Raw genomic sequence first — 6,000 nt, 5'->3', positions numbered from 1 at the left:
GGCTGATGTATTGGGAGATGTGCGGTTTCCTTCTTTGTCAAATGAAGATGTTGGACTTTGTCCTCCTTGGGCTCTGACACCTGTGAGATCCACAGTCATGGTAAATCCCTCCAACTTTCTCCCCTCTGTGTTTGGGAAACATGTGTCACCTCTGGCCATCTGGATAAATGGCTTCAAACAGCAGCCAGGGGTTGCTTTTAAGATAGAGGATGTTATTTCTGAGCTCAGTGTGATTCCAGTGGCTTCCCAGTATACTTGATGGAGGAGCCAACCTCTCACCAGTTGCACATGACTGCACCTGGCTCTAGCTCACCTCTGGTGCCTCATGTCTAATCCTGCCCCCGCAAAAGCTCCCCACCCTCACCCCACTCCCATCCCCAATATCTTGTTACCCTCTAACAAGCTGACATAATCCAGGGCAAGATCCTTACCTTCCTTGTTCTGTGTGTGTGGAACATTTTCACCAGTTCTTCTCTCAGGCAGATCCTTCTCCACCATTTAGGCCTCACTTCCAATGTCACCTCCGCAAAAGTCTTCTCTGATTCCCCTAATAGACCCAAGGAAGCATCCTGTCCCATCAACCCTTTTGATTCCTTCATGACCTTAATGGAAGCTGAAATTAGCTCGTTTACGTATTGTTCGCCTATTTTTCCTATGAGAATATACGGTGATGAATAGAGGCCTAGTCTAATTTGTAAGATCCCTTACAGCTAGAAGAGAATATTGTGGGTGTCCAAAAAATATTTGTGAAATGAGTACCTAAGAACCAGAACAACATGGTGGCTTATACCTGACTTTGTGCTAAGTGCTGGTCTAGGTATTCTTTGTTTATTTTTTTAAATATTTTATTTATTTATTCATGAGAGACACAGAGAGAGGCAGAGACACAGGCAGAGGGAGAAGCAGGCTCCCCATGGGGAGCCCAATGTGGGACTCGATCCCAGGACCCCAGGATCATGACCTGAGCCAAAGGCAGATGCTCAACCACTGAGCCACCCAGGCACTCCTTCCAGGAATTCTTTTTATATTGACTAATTGAACTCTCATATCGATCTTACGAAATGGATACAATTATCATCCCCATTAGCAGTTGGGGAAATTGAGGAACGGACAGGATGACTAACTTGCCAAATGTGTTGATGATATACAAGGAAATGGACTCTTCTATGGCTTTATGCTTTCTGCCTGGAGCTTGGAAGCCCATCTACAGACACTTTTGGAGAATGTGATCTGGAAACTTGGAGGTTTCACTGTGTCATGACTGTCCCCACTAAAGTGAGAAAGCTCACAATTCCTTCGTCGGGTAATTAACAAAGCTTATTTAGGAAATCGGCGTTCTTTTTTGTTCTTTGTTATTTCCTAAAATTCTCCATGTCCCTTTCCCTGCTGGAGAATCAGAGCAGGAGTTATCCCAGGACACAGCACTGGGTCACCTGGACACCACCTGACACTCAGAGCCTGAAAGAATTTTCTTTTTCTTCTCTTTTCATTTTTTTGTATCATACCCTTAAACCCTGAACAATTAAGAAAATCCCCTCAATATGTTCAGATTAATAAGGCAAATATTTTACAAGCTGATTTTCTTTCTTGAGTATTAGAATGAGCGATTCAGAGCAACATGAACCCTACTGGCTTTATTGAAATATTAAAACATATAAATAATTTATATGGAGACAGAGACTTACAGAAGATATGAAATCTTCAGAACATTACATATATAAATTATATACACTGGTTGATTCAAGAAGTTTAATGTGTTAGAAAATATCCAGCTCACCCTCTTGTGCTCGGCCCACCCCTAATAGAATTTAAGGTTAAAATGAGTTTGGAGAGAGAAAATTCAAATTCTAGACTGCCAGTTTTAGCAAAGATCAAAGCCAACTATTGTCCTCGAATCAGCCAGACATGTTACTCGGGAAAACAGATGCATGTTTATGAGAGGCCATATGACAAGTTATTGCTATAATAAAAAAATTCAAGCTAGGTTGGGTCTTATTACCACCACCACCAGCCCCCCTCCCGCCCCAACTCCACACATTTCCTTTATAACAGGTGTAATGCCTTCAATCCTCCCTTTAATGTGTTCTTCCCCTCTAAATCTGAAGCTCAAAGAGGACATTGCCTGGTTCACTGCTCTGTCCCAGTAGCCAAAGCTGTGTGATTTGGGGCTCATTGCTCAACCTCTCTGTGTCAGAGGACTTTTCACTTTTGGTTTTTTTTTTGTGTGTTTTAATAATAAATTTATTTTTTTTATTGGTGTTCAATTTGCCAACATACACAAGGCAAAAGAAACAAAAGCAAAAATGAACTATTGGGACTTCATCAAGATAAGAAGCTCTTGCACAGCAAAGGATACAGTCAACAAAACTAAAGGACTTCCACTTTTGAAGTGGAGATAGCCAAAGTAGCTAACCCGGTGGGGAGGAGGGGTGCTATAAAGAAGATCCATGTCAGTGCAAATAACACAGAAGAGTCCAGGCTTTCAGAATAAAAATCAAAGTTGTAGCTGCTTTTATTTTTCATTAGCAGGTAAGTTACCAGAAAGAAGGGACTTTATATGTTTTGCCTCCCGATGATTCCTCAGTGGGAGTCATCATAGCAACACCTTGGACATGATTGGCACCTAGCTAATACTTCTTGAGTAAATTAATTACAGAACTGATATTTTAGATCCTTAATAATTAGATTTTAATGCTGGGTTGCAGCATGGTAAAAACGATGCACACGTACACACACCCTTTATTTTCATGATTCTCAGTATAACCGTTGACTACTTACATTGGCCAGCGAAGGTGTGGAGCGTCAAATAGCAGAAGATACCCCCGTAGCACCAGACATCTGGGAAGGTGGATCATTCGCCTTCAGCTCTCAGCTGTCTTTGAACTCTGCCTCTGGCCAGCTCCCCAGATGTTTCCTTACGCTCCAGATCAAAGTCGTATCTTGCTTTCATTTTGCAAGGGGGCAGCGCGACTTATCATCCCAAGCACTGCAGCAGGAAAGTAAATAGCCCCTCACCTTAAATGCCAATTTATTGTTCCCACTTTGTCACACTTGATTAAAATACAGAGTTTGCCTCCGAGGCTGAAATTAGCTTTTCATTTTGACTGACTGCCATCCAGGTCTGAAAAATAGCAGCTCGTTTGTTTCAATATTTACCACATCTATTCGGAGGAGATTTACATTATTGCCAATTAGGACTTAATTGTTATCCATAACTCAAACATTTGCTGGCTGTTTATGGAGTAAAAGCCATCATTCTCTTTTCTTACTCTCCTGACTTCCACAACCCTAGGACCTTTGCATCGCGAGTGGAGGAATTTCTTTTCCTCAAGTTGGGGTTGGTGAGTCTGTAATGCTTTTTGGTTCTTAGTGTCAGGATGTGGCTGGAGGCAAGCACTAGTTGGCCAGGGGGATGGAAGGAAGATCCCCTGTGAGCCAACCGTGTGAGGCATCTGCTGTTCTTACCTTCCTCATCTGCATTCCCCAGTATTCCACCCCCCAACTTCTGAGTTGGCCTTGGAGACATTCTGTTGCTTGGAGGACTGCACTGTCCTCCTCAAGCTGGGCTTCCAGATTTTACCATGGGCATATTCTTATCACCGGAGTTCTCCATGCTGAGGGATCCTTTTTAAAACATGTGGGATCCTGTGACTTCTGCGCTGCAGGATCCCCACCGCCCCCCACACCTGCCTGCCTCATTCAGGGTTACGGCTGGTGTCCGTGCACCTGCTTGGAGTCCTCCCCGCTCACCTTCTTCCTCTCTCCTCCCACACTCCTGACCTATATTTGTTTATTGTCTGTCTCCTCCTCAAAGATGTAAATTCCTAGAAGGCAGGGACGTAGTCATAATTATTTATGGAGCCCACTGAGGTTATTGCTTCTTTCTGCTCTACTTTCTGCTGATGTCACATCTGCCACCAACGTCAGGTGCCCAGTGCACACGTGCTGCCCGGCTCTGCAGGCCTTCTCCACCACCAACCCCTTCTGACGGCGCTTTAGGTAGCAAGGGAGCCTATCCCTTTTTTAAAAAAAAATATCTTATTTAAATTCAATTTGCCAGCATATAGTATAACACCCAGTGCTCATCACAGCAAGTGCCCTCCTCAGTGCCCATCACCCAGTTACCCCATCTTCCTCCCACCTCCCCCTTCTGCAGCCCTTTGTCTCCCAGAGTTAGGAGTCTCTCATGGTTTATCTTCCTCTCTAATTTTTCCCCACTTAGTTTCCCCCCTTCCCTTATGGTCCCTTGCACTATTTCTTATCTTCTGCATTTGAGTGAAACCATAGGATGACTGACTTTCTCCGACTGACTTATTTCACTCAGCATAATATCCTCTAGTTCCATCCATGTGGATGTAAACGGTAGGCATTCATCCTTTCTGATGGCTAATATTCCATTGTGTATATAGACCACATCTTCCTTATCCATTCGTCTGTTGAAGGACAGCGTGGCTCCTTCCACAGTTTGGCTATTGTTGGACATTGCTGCTATGAACATTGGGGTGCAGGTGTCCCATTGTTTCACTGCATCTGTATCTTTGGGGTAAATACCCAGTAGTGCAATGGCTGGGTCATAGGGCAGCTCTACTTTTAACTTCTTGAGGAACCTCCACACTGTTTCCAGAGTGGCTGCACCAGCTTATATTCCCGCCAGCAGTGCAAGAGGGTTCCCCTTTCTCCACATCCTCACTAACATCTGTTCTTTCCTGTCTTGTTAATTTTAGCCGTTCTCACCGGTGTAAAGTGGCATCTCATTGTGGCTTTGATTTGTATTTAAGGAAGCCTATCCTCGAGTATCATTGTTCCACAGATTTCTATTTCCCTTGGTGCTCATAGTAGTGACTCTGTTCACTCTCATAGTAGTGACTCTGTTCACAGTATTTTCAAGGCAACAAGTCCTTATTATATCCAAATGCTTTTCTCATCGGCGGCATGTCCAACTTCTATGTCTTCAGCACCCGCTAAAGAAGGGGCATTGAGGAAATGGTCAAAGGGAAATCCATTTGGCAATGGTTCAGATTACTGGCCCTGAGGTCTAAGGGCCGGGAGATGTTCCACAGGTGGCAGGGCCCAAAGACGTATCCTTTAGCCTGTCCTGTGTTGAAGAGGGGAAAGGGGCACAATTGAAAAACCAAGAGTTGCATAGAGAAATCCAGTTCAGAGGTTTTCCTGAGGAATTGGACAATCTGGCAAAATTTCCTGCCTGTGCCACTGTCTGGAGATGAGCTGAGCCTGGCCCACTTGGACAGGGCATGGCTTCTCTGTTCACTGTGGCCCCCACCAGGACTTCTTCACTCACTTAGATGGACCTGTGGCCACGAGTCTTCATGCCTCGATTGCACGTGTCCCAGACTTGCTTTGCCCCTAAGCTACAATCTCAAATCTCCATGTGAGGAATCATGCCCACGTTCAGTAGAGTGGATCACCTGCCTTCCACATGCAAGGCTACTCACTGACGGACCCCAGTGAGCCAAAATTTTCATCCTATTTTGACACTCTTGAAACCATTTGCTCTGTATCACTTCTAGAAATTACTACACCTGAATCCAACCCAAGACCAACTGAATAAATGCCCCCCAGGATCCAACGCCCACTCTCGGTCATTCTTTCACTTTCTCAGATGATTCTAAATGTGCATCCAGAGTTGAGGCTCACTCTGAGAGTGCTCTTTACTGATTCCTATTACAGGGGAGAGCATAATTCAGTTAGGGTGGCCTGGGGTGGAGGTGGCCTAAGGCAGCCAAAGATCACTCTGGGGACCGGGTGAGAGCATCTCCAACCTTCCCAGTATCTGGGTAAAGTAGTAGCTCTAGCTCATTGCCTCGTTGCTCATTTTTGTCTTTATTGGAACAAAAAAAGCTATGAAACACAGGAGTAAGGAAGGAAATTGGCTAACACGGCCAGTTTCTGACCAGAATACCCCCTCCTCTGTCTAATGGGGGTACTAAGAAAATGTAACTTTTGGGCATCATTACTTTTGCTTTTGATTCAGGACTGGAT

This window comes from Canis aureus, chromosome 26 (assembly GCF_053574225.1).
Source record: "Canis aureus isolate CA01 chromosome 26, VMU_Caureus_v.1.0, whole genome shotgun sequence".
NCBI lineage: Eukaryota > Metazoa > Chordata > Mammalia > Carnivora > Canidae > Canis > Canis aureus.
Note: the sequence above shows the minus strand (reverse complement) of the source record.